This window comes from Eptesicus fuscus, chromosome 12 (assembly GCF_027574615.1).
Source record: "Eptesicus fuscus isolate TK198812 chromosome 12, DD_ASM_mEF_20220401, whole genome shotgun sequence".
Taxonomy (NCBI): domain Eukaryota; kingdom Metazoa; phylum Chordata; class Mammalia; order Chiroptera; family Vespertilionidae; genus Eptesicus; species Eptesicus fuscus.
This window is the reverse complement of record NC_072484.1, coordinates 75,090,323-75,108,246: the sequence shown is the minus strand read 5'-3', so window position 1 is coordinate 75,108,246 and position 17,924 is coordinate 75,090,323.

Below are 17,924 nucleotides of genomic sequence, written 5' to 3'. Positions count from 1 at the left end.
GGGAGGCCACCTTGTGTATTGGAGTGATGGTCAATTTGCATATTACCTCTTTATTATATAGGATTCCCTCTAACAGGATAATGCCTAATTCTAGTGCCTCTTTGAGGGAAGAGCTGAGGATAAGAGCTCTGGGGGCCTAATCTTTGTGATGGTTTAGGGAAATGACCTCCAGGGAAGGAAGACCAAGTAACAGATGGAGACCTAAAACTGAACCCTCACACTATGTTCTACCTACCCAAATTCTCACACTTATCTCTTTGCTATTTCACACTTCTCTCTTTGCTATCTCACACTTCTCTCTTTGCTATATCTCCTCTGCTGACAGGCTTCCCCTATCACCCACACAAAGGGTAATGAGGAGAATCTAGAAGAGACAAGATTATAAAGGTAAGCATGAGCACTCACTGCTTTGTGAAGGTGCCCAATCTCCCAGAGAGACTGCTCAAAAGGGTCAGAAAGTATAGACCAGAGTGGCCTAGGAGGACTTCTCCAATCTTGGGTGCTCTGACATCACTTATATCATCCTGCTATTACAGTCACTCAGACAGGGCACTGGAGTCATCTGTTGGCCACCAACTCTCAGACAAATGGCAAGCAGCTTGCACAGGAACTGGATCTTATTCCTCTTCATATTCCAGGTACATGGCACTGACTCCAACATGGTAAGCATTCAGTAAGCACTGATGAAAAAAACTATGAACACAGGGTGGAATTATCATAGGGTGGGTTCCCCAGAAAGCAGACTTTGAGGTGGAGATTGGCAAACAGAAGGTTTATTGGGATGTCCTCGGGACCCACACCAGTAGGAAAAGTAGAATTTGGGCAGAGGGAGGAGTTGAACTGCAATACAATCACTATAGAGAGTCCTGAAGCTGAGAGGGCCCTTCAGAGTTATCTTTATCCCATCTTTATACTCCATCATGTACCCTCTCTGCATGAGGGCTGGTCCAGGGCACCAACACTCCCAGCAGCTGGGGGAAGGCATGCTCCAGTGGTGGACAGGGGACCTATGACATTTGCCACAGAAACCTTAATAAAGTATCAATAGTAAGAAAATGGAAAGAAATATACTAGCATAAGAGTCATAGGATCTGAATCAGGAGCATGATGTGCTCATTCGTGCATGTTTTCTGATTTGGACAAATCACAGAACTCTCAGCTATTACTTATTTATCTGTTTAAAACCAAGATGTGGATTGCATCAGTGATTATAACTACTTTTGTACATTAAAATCTCATGAGAAGTTTTTGAATATTACCCAACTCTGGTTTCCACCTCAGATCAATTGAATCGGGATCTCAAAAGATGGGCTCTAAGGCATCAGTTTTAAAAACTTTCTGGTGGTCCTAGCCAGTTTTCTCAGTGGATAGAGCATCAACCTGCAGACTGAAGAGTCCTGGGTTTGATCTGGTCAAAGGCACATACCTTGGTTATAGGCTTTATCCCGATTCTGGTTGGGGCACATGCAAGAGAAGCAACCAATTTATATGTCTCTCACACATCGATGTTTCTCTCTCTGTGTCTCTCCCCCTCCCTCCCACTCTCTCTAAAAATCAATGGAAAAATAGCCTTGGATGTGGATTAACAAAAAAAATATAAAAATAACAATAAAATAAAACTTCCTGGTGATTCTAATGGGCTGCTGAGTTGGAGGACTGATAAGTTAAATATGCTTCTTTGGGCCCCTTCTAGATTGATATCTACTGTCTAAGTATTAGATTTCTAATACCAATGCTCTGTAATCAGGACCTGGTCCCCTCTATGTATAGAAAACCAAAGTGACTTGTAGTAGCAGAAGCCCCTCCAAATTCACCCCTTTCATGGGCTGAATTGTATTCCTCCCCCAAAAAAATATCATATGTTGAAGTCTAACCCCCAGTACCTCACAATATGACAGTACTTGGAGATAGGGTCTTTACGGACGTGATTAAGTTAAAATGAGGTTATTATGGTAGACCCTAACCCAATATGACCAGTGTCCTTATAGAAGATAAGATTAGGATATATATGTGTATAGAGGAAGACAGTGGGAAGACACAGGGAAAAGATGGCCATCTCCAAGCCAAGGAGAGAGGCCTCCGGAGAAACCAACCCTGCTGACATCTTGATCTCAGACTTCCAGCCTCCAGAACTGTGAGAAAATAAATTTCAACCCAAATACTTCTGCCTTATCTCAATTTCTTTCTGGTTCTTTCCTCCAAGGATAAGAGTTCATAAGCACTCCCAAAAGCTCCCTCTCCCACCAGGCTCAAATACGGATACAGAACTGAGGAAACATCCATTCCTGTGAACATCTCTGAGAGCTACTCTGCAGAACTGTTCCCTGGCATTATCCCACTCTTCCTTTCCAGTCTAGCAGTGAAGACACAGTTCAACAAAGTCCTTCTAAAGCAGCCAGCCCCTTGGGCCCATTCTTAGTGAAATCTTGGAGACGATTTATAAGGGAACATTTATAAGGGAAGCTCTTTTCTTATGTGGAACTGTGGGGCTATTCAAAGAGTTTAAGGAAAGCCAGCTTGCCCCCAAAGAATCCACCCTACCAGCCTGTGGCCATTGCCTAAAATTCAACTATCCAGGACATCCTTGTTGTATTAGTCAAGGCCTCTGTTACAATGTCAATGCCAATGAAATGAGGAAACAAGGCTGCTATACTTTAGGGTCAATTTGAAGTTGTGTCCTATTAACTGGTTGATTAATGGTTGTTAGGAGAGACTTGCAGCATTTGGCCACTTAAAAGAAAAACAGATTTATAGAAAGTCTGCTGTCTACACAGGCTGCCTACTCAAAAGTATTGGCCACCATTGCCTTTCTTATTTCACAAAAGTCCCCCCAAAAAAATAAACAGGGAGTTTCCCAAACTGGGTTTGCATGGAACAACCTTGGATAGGCATTCCTAAGTTTCTCCAGTTATACTCAAAGGGAAACCAATTGATTTGTCCAAATAAAAACTGCAAGTACAAATGTTTTAAATGCAAAGTGGGAAGATATAAGGGACTTCTGGTCAATCATCCACTGTAAGTAAATTTTGGTTTCTAACCAATTCCCTCAATGATCTGAAAATCAGGTGGCCACAGCCATACAGTCCATAGGGAGAGTTTCCCCTAAAAATGCACTCTCCTAACTCATCATTTTACATAAACAGGAATAAAGTGTAGAAAATAAAAATGTTCCAAACAAGAGATGCAATTATTTTAGGTTCTTTGCCACAGGAGAAATAAAACATCTACCTGCTATAATTCTCTCTTTACTTCCCTCCCTCATTCTCTTCTTCTCTTCTACCTACTGTTTAATGGGCCCCAGAATTTTTCTCCAGAGAACTTTTTCCCATCATATAACACAACCTTGGAAATAAACACTGGCTCCAACTGTATGGCCTGAAAAAAGCAGAATGGGTCTAAAGGAAAGTATCTACCATAAGGAAACCAAGTCTATGAGTTAGATAAGGCTGGATGGTTTCTGCTTTCTCCCATTCCTTTACTCAGGTAGTTACCACTTTAAGAAAACATCCTAAGATTGATATTTGGCCTTGCCCTAGTACTTGGCAAAAAACAAACAAACAAACAACAACAAAAACCCTGGAGGTTCTTCACAATAGCCTGGGACTCAGCACTGTTAACTTTAGCCAGTAGACCAGCCCTTGATCCAGGGAACTTTACCTGATTCTGATCAATGACTTCTTGCCTTGTTCCTGAATCAATCCTAATCATCCACCCAATGTCACACCACTCCAGGATATGCTGCTCTAGACCCCAGCTACCACCCACAGGGACAGCCCTGCTCTTGGCTAATCCCACACTTGCTTGCTGACTTTGCCTAAATTGGCTGACTGCTGGGTTCATCAGCTTTAAGCTGCCTCCCCTCAGGGCCCCACAAAGAAACAGTGGAGGGAAGTTGTAAAGAGCATGCAATCCAATGAGCTAGCCCGGGATGGAGTTCTGGTACCATTTACCAGATGGGTGACCTGAGAATGACACTGCCTCACTCTGACTCTACTTCCTTATCTGTAAAAAAAAGAGCAATAGTACCTGTCTCACAGGTTGGCTGTGCAGGAGAAAGGAGTTAGCATATAGATTGCTGAGAACCCTTCATGACACACAAAAACACTCTTGGAGTGTTTGCTTCCTCCTAGGAAGCTTGCCACTGTGAGCTGCTTGTACACTGACTGTCCCATTGCTGATTACCCAGGCCCATTGAATATCAGGTTGTCTCTCTACTGGACTGAACTCCCCCCACTATCTGCCCCATACAATTGGGCCAGTCCAATTCCAGGGCCTACTGTTTTCCAAGTCCTAGCCACAGCTCCCCCCACCACCTAAGTTACTGTAGATTAAACAGCATTGAATATAAAATGTCTCACCCCAAAATCAGGTAGTGAGCACTTACTATGAGCCAAGCACCATACTGTAGGCGAGAATATAAGAAAAACTTATACTACATTTCCTTTTCAAAATGTTTGGAGTCTAATACTTTCATAAAATGTCTCTAAAATCACAATGGAAGTTTATAGTGAAAAGAAATCTTGCTTCTCCTGAAATGGGACTATTTATATTATACATGGGACTATTTATATTATACATACATATTTAGATTGCCCCCACAGTTGGATATCCGTGGTTTTCAAGGCTGAATTCTCTGGGTTGACTGAGATGAGGATATTTGAGTGATCTATTCCAGCATCCCATTTGAAGACTGACTTTCTCTGCATTGTGGGCATATGGATCTATAGGGAAGGGACCCTGAAGAGGAAACCCTTCAGCAGGTCTCCAGTTTTTAGATATAAAACTCTTGTTGCCAGCAAGAGATTGTGTCATGGTGGCTATACTGGGAGACAGAATCTTGCTATATTATCAGGAAACTAATGAAATTGGTAATCCTTGCTTCTTCTCTAACTCATTCCATCATGGCCATCGACTATATATCCCCAAAATTCACATATTGAAACCAAAATCCCAGTGTGCTAGTATTTGTAGGTGGGGCCTTTGGGAGGCCATTAGGTCCCGAGGATGGAGCCCTCATGAATGGGATAATGATCCTGAGTTTCCTATGCCCTTCCAGCACAGCATTGCTCCTGAGTCTGAGCAACCACACCCTGCAGCCCTGAGAGTGCTGGGTATTTGAGGCTGCTTCCCCGCTCAGAGGATGGGACCCTAGGGAAGGCACAGAGTCCGTGCTTCCTCCTCTGAGTCCTCAGAAGGAGGATACACTTGACTCATCATGTACTCTGAAGGTCCCACTTGGCCATACTTGAATTATGGCTAAAATTGACTTCCCAGAGGTCCCTTCACAGGGCCACTTCTGAAATCTGAGGGCAGTGGCCCTTTACTCTGGACCACCACAGACCATCCTCAGCATGGAGCTCAGTCCAAACCAGAGACAACTGAGGGAGTCGTGGCTGTGCAGCTGGACTCCCCTTTGTGGCATAATTCTGTGGCCCAAATGCTGTGTGCAAAGTGGTTTCTTCTAAGTGAAACTAGCCCATAGTGTTTCAGAGGTGCTCTCCCCTCCTCAGACAGACAGAAATCCAAACTCCTAGTCACACTCAAGGCTTTGCATACCACTAGCTAGGGGGGCCCAACCCACTGTATTCCCACTGAAGTCCCTTTTCCTACAGAGAATTCTCTTCTCTGCAGTCAAGTCTGGAAATTATTGTGCCTTACAAGGGGCATCCAGAGTGTGACCTTACTCTATGACCTCAAGGGACCACCATATATAATACAATAATCAATGAGCCCAACATTTATCTAAGAAGAAGACAGTTTAATTGAGGCAGGTGGGGATATGTTATTATAATCTTTTCTTAATTCACTAAGTTTCAATAAGGAGAATATTGCTTTCTCTCCCACTGCTCCATCAATAGAGATGGCTGCTAAATCCACATTAACTGGGAACAAGCTCTACCATGTCAGTTTAGGTTCAAGAAAGGGAAACAGAGGTATCTGGGTAGGAAACTGCTCACCAAGAAGTGACAGAGCCAATAGGATACACTAGTTAGTCTGGTAAACAGATTCTGGCTGATGTGCTAACAGGCTGGGCCCAAGTAGCCTCCCCACTCCTTTCCAGCAGCATCTGTGCATATGTGGGGCCATCTGGAGGGCGTCCCTGCCTAATGATGATGGGATCAGATCTGAATAGCCAAGGAAGGGTAGCACTGCCTGGCCCAGACCACAGGCCAGGCCTGCCTGGGGCACAGCTCTACACAGCTTCCCCTACAGCTGGGATACACAGTAAACTCCAAGGGGAGAAGCACGGGGCAAACCACATAGGGAGGGCCCGTTCACCACTCCTCTCCTATTTTACAGCATGTATTACATGGTTAAAAGAAACATATCAAGGGCAGCTTGAACAACATAATTGAGAATCTAAATACCCCCTCAGACATGGAAGAGAGGGCAGCACGGTGGGAGAACCACATGAACAAAGGTTTAGGAGAGGTGATTGCATTGTGTTCTGGGAAAAGAAAAGAAAATAGCTGATTTGGCAACCAGTTTCTTTTTTCCTACTGAAAGAAGATTGGGGTTTTTTCTTGTACTTTTTTAAAAAGAAATTAAATACTCTATTGATCTCCCAGAAAGACCACTACTTTCCCTAAAGAACTTAAAATCTATTAGTCAGTAGGAGATAAAATGTATTATAATGCAGGCCTGGATGTGAAAACACCATAGGACATGAGGGGGTGGCGTGGAGGGGTGCTTACAAGCAGAGACAGTTTCAAGGGAGGCTGGAAAATGCCCGCATTAAGAGTGTCTTGATGTAAGGATCATGTCAAGAAAACTTTCCCAGGACTTGCAAATACTGCCCCAGGGAACAGCTCCTCTGGGCTTGGCCCCAGAAGTCCACATGCTGTGGAGAAATCAGGGAAATCGTTTTTAGGTAAGATATGCCCACAGTTGCTGCTTCGGTGACTCTGCAGGTGGAGACTCATATCTTTCCTGTCTCAGTGATTTATAATAAATGCTGAGGGTGCCTGGAGCCATCTCTCTGCATTACTAAGTGTGTGGTTCACAGCTCTTTGGGGAGAGATGGAGCGGTTGAGCCAGGCTTCCAGCCCGTACAGGTGAGTGGATGAGGGCTGTGAGATTTGCAGGGTAAAACCAGAAAGAGCTTTCCCTCTCCTCTTTCCCTTGCCCCTCTTGTGACCCCCGCAACCCGTACTCAGCCCCATACATCAGTGGCACAGTAGAATCGGGTATCAAAGGAAGGCTTGTACTCGCAGCTTCCTGGACCTTTCCTGCTGCAACGAGAGAGATGTCCACAAATGAGGGGCAGGACCTTCCTGGTCCATCAAGACCCTCCCCATATCCTATGGAGCAGTTCTGCCTGGAGCTGGTTCACACAGCAGTGCTACTGAGACTGTGGGGTTCTTTGTCCTGTTCCACTGCCCCTTCAGTGCCTGTCTTCCTAGCCTTTGGGGATGCTCAGTAATTTCTGTTACTACAGGAGAAAGACTCTTTCCTACCTGATCCAAAGTCCTCCTTTTAGCATGACTAGCCAGTGCTTGGCCTGCAGGGAGCTCTGGGAGAGGCATTTGGACAAGCAAAGGCCTGTGTAATCCACAGATAGATGTCATTTCAGGTGGCAGCTCTGCATGGGCCTTTGGGACCTTGGGCAAATTACTGCATATTTCCTTACCTGCAAGTTGGGTGTCAGAAAACCTAACTTTTCAGAGAGCTTAAATGACTAGGTTCATGCATGCAAAGTTCTCAGCTCAATGCCTCGTGTATATAATTAGATCTTTCTTTACATCACTTACCAAATAAAGCACAGATGGATGAAAGACTTGATACTTTTTAAAAATAGAAGAAAATATTGGAAAATGTGTCTATGATGTTGAGGGTAAGGACAGTCTACTTATAAATAGGATACAAAAGCAAGTCATTAAAGAACAGTGATATAAATGGACTAAATCAAAATTAAGCACATGCATAGAACAACAAGAAAACAATGGAAGAGAGAAACCACTGTCATAATGTGTAACAGAAAGAATTATTATCTCAAAACTTGTTTTAAAATATCTTCAAAAATAATTAAGAAAAAAAAAGAGCTCAATAAAACATAGGTAGTGAACACAACAGGTAAATCCACAAAAGAGAAAATACGGCTTGACTTCATCAGAAATAAGGAAAATTATAATTAAAACATCAATAAAATTCTGATTCCCTTTACATTGCTTAGTTTGGCAAAATTAAAGTTAGGCAATATAAAAGGATGATGAAGTGATGCAAGGCATATGCTTTGTACACAATTGATGGGAGTATAAGTGTGCACAACCATTTTGGAGAGAAATGACAAGCTTTGAGAAAATTTTAAGATGTATACATACATTGAGACATCTACAAGGATGTTTATTATAGCACTGTCTCTAGTTAGAGAAAATTTTAAACAATGACTAAATTAAATGTGATATGAAATAGCAGAGTTGCTAAAATGAATATGGTATTCTTTTATATTCTGAAATAAAATAATCTCTAAGGTACATGCTGAGTGGAAAGGACATATAGGTATGAAACCATGTATACCAGATTAGATAGAGACTTACATATGCTCTATTGTTTTCTACAAGTACATATATGTACATAAATATCTTTTTAAAAATCCTAGAAGGCTGTGTACCAAACTGAAAACCAATGAATTCTGGGGAGGAGCTGGCAATGGAGACAGTTAAAATGGAATATAGTTTTCACTGTAATGTTTTAACTCTTTACAAGGATAATGCAGCCATGAATTCCTTGTGTCATTAAAATTAATTTTAATTGAACAAGTAAAATACAATAAAACATACCTCATCACAAACTTCAAATTCTTTTTTTAAAATTTTTTAATATTGTTTTATTGTTTAAAGTACTACATATAGTAGTACATATATCTCCTTTTTTTTCCCCCATTGACCTTCCCCCAGCCTCCTCTACCCCCTGTCGCATGTCCTCATCCCACCCCCCCCCCCAAATTTCAAATTCTTATCTAAGGGATACATAATGAAAAGGGCTAATGCTAATTGAGAAATGATCAAATGCAGATCCGGTGCTAAATGGTATCTATGTGTGTCTCCTAGACTTGCATGTTTCACTATTTTCTGTTTTCACTGTTATCCACAGGACACCATGATGAGGAGGCACTGTTGTCATCTTTCCTGTGGGTAAGGGTTCTGACGCAATAGGACATGGAGTATTGCCTACAGTCACCACCCACAAGGAGTTGTAGAGCTGAAATTTGAATGCTGGCAGTCATTCTGGTTGGAGGAGCCCTGCTTAGCTGTCATCTAGCTCCTCCTGGCTCATGGAAGACCATCTGTGGCAGCAGCCTTCTGGGCCCAGGGAGTGGGCAGCCCTTCCCAGCTCAGGGCCTGACTCTCCCCCAACAAGACCAGGTCTGCCTACTCACAACCAGGGAACCTCACAATGGGAGATGGCTTGCTGAGGGTGGATCTTGAAGAGTAAGAAAAATTGGAGAGCCATTGCAGGCACATGGGACAAGGGGGAGGGACAGCCTGATGGCCCTTCATCAAACCGTCTGTGGCAACACAGAAAGCCTGGGACCCCTGGGCGGGGGGGGTGGGGAGGGAGGGTCCCCAACAGCTTGGCCTCTGTCTCCACTGAGGAGCAAGATCCTCACCTGCAGCTCTTGATGGAGCAGGAGATCAGGCCACACTTAATCCTTCTAAATTGGACATGAATTATTCAAACAAATTAAAGAAAAAGAAGAAAACTCTCTTGTAGTAAATGTGACTCTCATGGACTCTAATAACAGGTGATTAGCAAGGGGCAAATGAAGCATTTGGCACGGGGTGAGAAAAATAAGGGAAGTATTTCCGCTGAGACAAATCCAGCCCCAACTCCAGCCTCAGGTAACCAAGCCAGGAACTTCATCGATTGCTGCCCACCGGCCAGCCAGAGATGCTTCCCAAACAAAATTTGCTAATGAGGGTCTTCTCTCAGAAGCAAACCTCTGCATGGTGAACAGGAGGCAGCAGACATGCAATTTAGGGGCCACCACAAAGCCCTGCTTAACCCAAATGTGCCCCAGTCAGAGCTTCCATGATCATGATCAGAAAGCTCCAGGATGGCTCATCTCAGGATGTAGACTGCATTTCTTAAAGGAACACTGTTTTCACTTCTTGACCCTTTTGCCCCCTGGCCCCACCCCAGGCCCTAAGCACAAGTCCAGGTGAGGAGTAAGTGTCAGTCCAGGGAGAGTTCCGGACCCAGAGTCCGGAAGCTGCAGCTCACAGCCCAGCTCTATAATGAAATTAGCTTGGGCAGGTCCCTGCAGCCGAATTAGCCTCTGTGTCCTCATCTATTCAATGGAGATAATGTCAAATGGGGCTCTTTAACATAATACCTTTTAAAGCAGCTATCTTTTATTAGGTGTGATGGGCACTATGCCGGGACCTCTGACATATACCGACTCTGATTCTTAGGAACCTTCAAGGTAAATTATTATTCTCTTTTTTCAGATAAAGAAACAAGATTTCCAAGACACCAGGTGGCTTGGCTAAGCCTGCACAGCCAGCAGTGATGGGAGAAGCATTCCCACCCAGGTCCCTTTGATTCCACATCACACTCTCTTTCCCCCATACCACCTAGTGTGCTAAGCCTTTTCTCTATCCTCTGGATATAATGAGAGCCAAATGTGATCACAGATATATCAGAAGGGTGGGATGAACAATGCTGTGATTAAAAAAACAGCTCTAAATCTCTGTGGCTTAAAACAGCAAACATTTATTTCTTGCTCTCACCACATCAGGAGTCGGCAGGGCGTTTCTGTATGCCGTAATCACTCAGGGACCTGGATGGAGCAGTCCCCTGCCTGGATGTCACTCAGGGGAAGCAGGGCCAAAGCAGGAAGCACATGGAAAGCTGCTGCTCATTGAAAGAGGCCTATGCCACATCTACTCACCTCCAAGCAACTAAAGCCAGGGGGTTGGCTAAGCATGGCCAGGGCAGAGAAGAAAGAATAATTGTGAGCTTTGATTGATCTACATAGAAGACCATCAGTGTACAGAATACTTGAAACAGCATGGAGCACGCTTTCTCCCATGGAGGCAAGGTGGCCCCATGACTCCAAGCTGAGTCTCCACATCTGCAAACCCACAGATATCTCCTCTGTTATCAGAAATCTAATTATGACTCTGGTTTCTGCTCAATTATTAAAGACAAGGCAGTGAAGAGCCATGAAAGAGGGGAAAGTCTGTTTTGCAGCAATGACAAACCATATTTCATATGCATAAAGGGAAGAAATAAAAGAGCATTGCTTTTACTCTTATAATTGCAATTTCCTTCTCGTTTCCTTTTCAAATTAGTGGATGTAATTGTTTGGTAATAAAATACCAGCATAACATATTAGAGGTAGAGAACAGAAGGGCTTACGGGACAGTTGCCAAGAATGAGAGGGAGAGAAAAGAGTGAATAAAATCAGGGTGTACAAACCTGTGGGGCTTTTGCAAATTGTATACCAGACTATATCAGGACCAAGTTCAGACCGGAAAGACTGAAAGAGCAGAGTGAGAGTTCAGTAATAACCAAATGACTGTGGGACACAACAGTTTGGGAAACAAGTTTCAATTTAATACCAGCTCCACTATCTTTTGGCTGTGCCACTTTGGGAAGATGATTAACCTCTCTGAGTCTCCACACATTCATTGCTAAAGGAGAAATAAAAAATAACATGCCTTAAGAGTTAGGTGCTCCATGAAGAGTAGCTACTTGTATTTTTAGAAAATAATAGCAGGTGGTTTAGAACCCTGCAGAGGGGACAGTGATGGACCACAGGAGTCACTTTGGGCAAAAGGTCAAAACTCAGGAAGACTTTATTTGTTGTCTTCATTGCTATCATTAGCTTCCCTCTCCTCGGTCCTGCCCCATTTTCCCCCCAAACCTAGCCCATATCCCTGTGTTGCCCTCAGGTCAATGTTGCATGTTGTTTGCCGTGGCATTAACAGACAGCCAATGTGCTATGTGATAAGAAAGCCTGAAGAAGGCAGTCCTGGAGGAATGAAAGGCTCCTGGATTGGGGACATGCTTCTGCCTCCCACACATACTGTCAACACAGCCACCCCTTTAATGCCTGCCCTAATTGAGTAGCTGGACCCCATAGGCGAGCCCTAAATTGAGAGCCATGGGAGGTTAGAAATTAAACAGTAGATTCAGTCTGTAACCTCAGAAACCTCCAGACTGGTGCAGGGAGGAGAGGAGGCCCAGGCCGTCCACTGTGGAGGTTCATTGCTTTGTGGCTCTCAGGCGTGGGTGCACTTGGAAGTCCCTGGTGTGAATACCTGGGGGTCCTCCAGCTGTTCCCAGGGGGGCTCCCAACCTTTCATGGTGACAAATTGTTTCCTTATACAAACAGAGGTGAATGCAGATGGAAGGTATCCTCCACTTATGTGAAATTTCTCCATCACCCTCCTGAGGAAGGGAAGCGGGTCTTGGTGAGATCTTCCTGCTTCTGCCTGGATCGCACCCTGAAGTTTTCCCAGGAGAACAGGAAGTGAAGAAAATACCCTCTGTTTCAGGCAGAGAAAGTTAGTCTACACAGAATGGAACCTTCTGGCAATAAAGAACTGAGGATGTGGGAAGCCGGCAGTTCTCTGTCACTGTCCCCAAAGCTACCTCAAATCAAAGTGCCCCCAGTGGCAGCATGGTGGGAGTTTTACAACAATTATAGTACTTTTCCTCCAGAGGGAGAAAGGCTGTGTAACAAATCCCCTGAGGGAGACACCAGGCCAATACCTGGGGAAGAACAGGAAGGTGGAGAGAAATGCTCAAAGGACAAAAGTTCTTGAGGAGCACCTCTGTTCTGTTGGGAGCACTCCAGAAGAAGTGGCCTTGTTCTTCCCAGAGCAGCCTCTGGGGCCCCATCCAAGTCAGGGTCAAAACTGGGGCTACCTTACATCAAAAGTTCCCTCTCAGGTTCTCAATCACCCACGAACACTTAGAGTAGTCATACTATGTGCCAGGAAAATGCACTAGGTACTAACTAAACACAACATAAAAATCCAGAGGTGTTAGACTCCTCGAATGTAGAAATAGTGAGTCATAGGCCCTGTGGAAAGCCTTTTCCAACATTAAATGCAATTAGTACCTGTGCATTTGGGGAGCCAGCACTGGTTATGCAGTGAAGTCTTGGGGGATACACAACAGATTCCCACTTTCTGGTGAAGGTTTGCTGGACTATGGCAGCAGGAAGGCATCTCTTCTACTGAACTGACAGGGTACTCGCTGTGCTCACACTCAGCTGTGTGGTTACACTGTCCCCAGTAGTGACTAGGTTTATTGGGTGTGTGCCTCTCATCTCCTGAGCTACCTGCAAGACTTTGCTTCTCTCACAATGCCTGTAAGAGTCTTGCATGAGATGATAGATGGTATATACATTTATATATTGAATATATTTATATACTGAATGAACAATTGGGTGTCTACAGGCCCCCACACTGTTGATGTGGGTCCCCACGCAGCTGCTCTCTCATGCTGGGCCCTTCCCACAGATGTCTGTTACAGGGTCCCTCCCGGATCACTGACTTCAATGCCCCAGACTGTCCTTTCAGCTCTCCTATTTGCATCTGAGTTTTACATTTCAAGGGTCTGATTTTGCTTGAGGATGAAAGGCTTCTGATAAAATAATTCTATCAGAAAAGAAAAATATCTTTCAAAGGCCAAACCAAGTAACCAACCAAAGAAAGAGGCTGTGAGAGTCCTCTGCCAGTCCATCTGCTTTACCAACAACAGCAGCAAAGCTAACCCTTATTAAATAATTACTTTTAAATTTCCTTTTTACCATTTTTGACACTATAAAGACCCAATCTGAAGTCACAGTTAATAGAGTAGTCTCTCCCTACTCTTATCATTAGTGTCAAAGGCTCGGGTTTTTGTTTTATTTTGTTTTGTTTTGTTTTTCATCCTTCTTCCTATAGATACCAAATCCTCCTTACCTTCCCCACTTAAGGTTTGCTTTCCACATAAGAGGAAGTGATTCTGACCCTAAAACCTCCCTAATGGTCACACGGGAGAAAAAGAAAAGAAGAAAAGGCAAATGAACAATAGCAACAAAAAATGATATTCTGGTTAATTGAGAACTTGAAAAAGACATGCAATCAGCTGGCTCAGAAGTTGAGGGAATCTGGGGCTCTACAGCCAAATGCAAATAGACTCTCAGCAGAAAAGTGGTGTGGGAGGCGATGGAGGAGTGGAGAGATGAAAGAAGATGGGGATTTCTTTCGTACTTACCTGTATGGCATTGGCTTCAAGGCGTCTTTAAGTAGAACTGACAGCAGTACAAACACAATAAGCACTTTTGGACAAACTGGAATAGCAATCACTTCAGGAGCCGGGAAGCATTCACGATTTTGCTGTTGTCAACGCTTTCAGTGGCTTTAATTTTCAATGGTAAGCACAACTTCTATATAGTGTTGTCAGAGCCGCAATGAAGTTATGTCATTGAATATTAAAGGCCCAGCCCGAGGAATGCCAACCTACAGATTTGAATTTCATGCTCACTTCTAAACATCAAGACAAATATGTCTAATTTCATAAAAACCTGGCCAGCCCCAGGGAGGCCGACAATCATATCTATTGTTGCCCAAGTTTGCTGGAATAAAACCTGGCCCTGCTCAATGTGTGAGGCCAAAAGGGAGGGGGAAGAAGAGGCAAAAGAGAACTGAGGATTACCAAGAGATGCAACAAAAACTGGCCAACTCTGTACAAGTTTTGTTGACTGGGAGCAGAGATCTGATTGCATGTCAACCGGTGTCTAACTTGAATTCAACATTCCAAACTGGTACTATGAGTTTACTCAAAAGGAATTCTTAGAGCCTAGAAAAGTGATATACTTCACCTCCAAAGAAATGTGTAAACATTGCTCCAACCACATGTCTACCTGCACTGAGCATAGGCCCCAATGCACTGAGGTGAAAGAGTAACCAGGGCAATTGGGCTGTAATGAGATGGGTGTTAGGAACAAGCAAGAGTTAAAGTTTGAGAGGTGGATGGGGACAAAGGTGGGGACGATTTCCACTGGAGACTTCTCAGCAAGTATTAACATGTTAAATGTGGTGTTCTCGAAGATGATTAATTCTAAAATTTATAGGAGCTCAATTTCCTCTAAAAGAAAGAAGAAAAGGCAGGCAAGGACACATAGTGAGCCATTTATTAGAACGTGGTTAGAACAGGTTCTTCCTGCTCTTCATATTCATTTCAAAAGGTAGACCCTTTGTAATCTCTCTTCAGACACCAACTCTTCCACCCCAACTGCTATCCACACCCAAGATCTACATCATATTTGGAATATCAATTGTAAAAATTTATCAACCAGAGTGTCAGATGACATTTTCAAGCCTTAGTAATCTATTTTTGCATCATGGTATTTTAAGACTTGAAGGTATTGTCATATCTCTTATCCAACTGAATGCTCATATTGAATCTATAAAGAAGGTACACTAATGCTAGTAATTTGATAATCATCCCCTCTACCCATTTTAAAGATGCCAATATGATGCCCAGAGGATCAGTGACTTGCCCATTGTAATACACCAATTTTAACTTAAGTTAGATCCCAGGAATTGTGCCTCCAACATTAATAATTATTTCACCTCATTTTCCCTTAGGTGCAGTTCCCATGTCTCCTTCCACAGAGCTTATTCCCTGATCCAGCTGAGATGCATGCAAAAGAATTGAATAAAAATTTGGTTATTTAGCTAGAACATGGTTCTTGGTTCAGACATGGTGATGAGGACAGATCTTAATGTCCACTGAGAGTGGACAAAGTAATTCTTTCCTTTTGCATTTCACAAGAGCATGTGTAAAGGCATGATCCTCTCCAGAAGTTAGGGGGGAAATTGGCATGGTGAGTGATGAAATAAAGAAATAGTGGGGAAAAATTAGAGGTAAGAATTGACAGCAAATGTCTACAGAAGAATGATGTGGGTCTGGAATGACAGTCTTTAGGAATAATGGTACTGTGGGCATACAAAACAGCTCCTTAGAAGTGTTGAGAACCTAGTGAGGTCTTAGACCCACCACTGGCATGGGTATGGTGGGGTTTTCTCCAGCTATGCCTACCAGTTTGAGTACTGGTATATGACTGGGTCCACAGCTAAGGATTCACAGGAGGGTTTTGTGTGGATGTAGAGTTAGAGTGGATAAGAATAAAGTAGACAGGTGCATCTATCTAAGTATGTAATGAATGGATAAATGGGTGGCTTCACAGATAGATGGCAAGTTCCTGAGTGTGGCTCCGGGAGCACATGTCCCCATCAGACCAACATAAAGCAAGGAGTGAGGCAAAGCAGAAACTCACAGCCCTCATTCTGAACAGGTAATCCAAGTAGCATAAGCTGATGAAGAGTTGTGAAGAGTCTTTAAGAGCAGGCAGCTATGCCCTAGGAAAGCTAAACTCTATAGTTATGCCCTAAATCCTAGCCCAGAGCAGCCACTGGAGCCCAGATTCTTAGGAAGAATCACGAGGCCTGGGCTGCCTCTTCCTAAATTCCTTAAGTTCAGGAGCCATTATTTTTTAATATAGCACTGGCATTTCTAGCCTCATTTCCTTTTTCTCTTTTTCCAATATCCTAATTTCTTTCCTTCAGGTGCAAGTCAGTCCTTGCTTCCTCAGTGAAATCTCTCATGTTCCCTCCAGCCCCCATGATTCTTCCCCGGGCCGACCTTCCACCCTTCCATCATACAGAGTGCAAGCTGCATTCCATTTGTGCCCTGGATTGCATACATTAGCCTGTATGATTTTTCTATTTCATGGGTCAATGTGACATAGCTAAAAAATCAATCATGGTTTGGAGCTAGAAAGGCCTCGCTTTAAATTTCAGCTCTAGTCCAGCTTGAACTGCTTCTGGCAGGGCACCTGGTTTCTTGGGCCACAAGTTTCTGTCAATAAAATGGAAGTCATAATACTGACATTGCAAGGTTAGCCTGAGAATTGGAGACAATTTACATAGTCTACTACATGCTCCAATATCTGACATATACAAGTGCTCAATAACAAATAACTGTCGTTTTTTCATGATCATCATTAATACTGTCTTGATGGTATGTGATTTTTTATACCCCAGCCAGTCTGGACTCCCCACAAGGCAAGGAACATACCTTCGCATTTCAACACCCTCCCCAAAATGACTCAAGCCTACAGCAGGGTGCCCTTGTTGATAGATAGCCTTTACCTGCAACCCTGAGTGTGACTGTAGTTGAAGTCACCCAACCAAACTGTAAATTGGAAGATGAGAAAAGTGGGAGCCCCAAAACCTAGAGCCAAATCCTGTCCCTGCCTTTAAAGAGACTTGTTCATGGGTGTATCAGCGAGGGCTGGAAATGAAAGGCACTCAAACTGGGGTTTTCAAAAAAAAATTAGTGAAGGGACTAAAAGCATGTTAAAGAAGCCAACAAAAAAATGTCAAGGCACCCAAGGTGTGTTACCAGAACCCAGGAAAGCTGAAGTCCTGGAAGAGGGCCCACCTGACAGGAGCTACAGGTGCAGGAAACAGCTACAGCCAGTCTGCTGTTCAAAGTGGGGAGAGAGTAGAGCAGAAACACCTGACCTCACTCTCCCCATCACATTCCCTGCAGCATCCTGCGATGCCTCCCATTGCTAACCCTGATGAGAAGACAGATAGAGGGATGCAAGGGAGCCTGGGGGAGGAAGTGTGTGAGGTCAGCATCCCAGGGCAGCAAGCAGGACAATAAAAGGCAGACAAGATTGCAGTGGGGTAGCAGATGGAGTGTAATCAGCACAATTAGCAGGACCAAGCGCCAAATGAGGGAATGTGTGCAACAAATCCATCAGACGAAGAGTTAATATTCTCAGAAAGGCCTGGACACTGAATCCGTAGGTGGTACTGACCATAGTTGACTAAATGTTTGCATTGTATTTGTTGGGGACACAGCAGGAAAACCAAGCCGAGCCCAACCAGACAGAGTAGGAGCAGTGC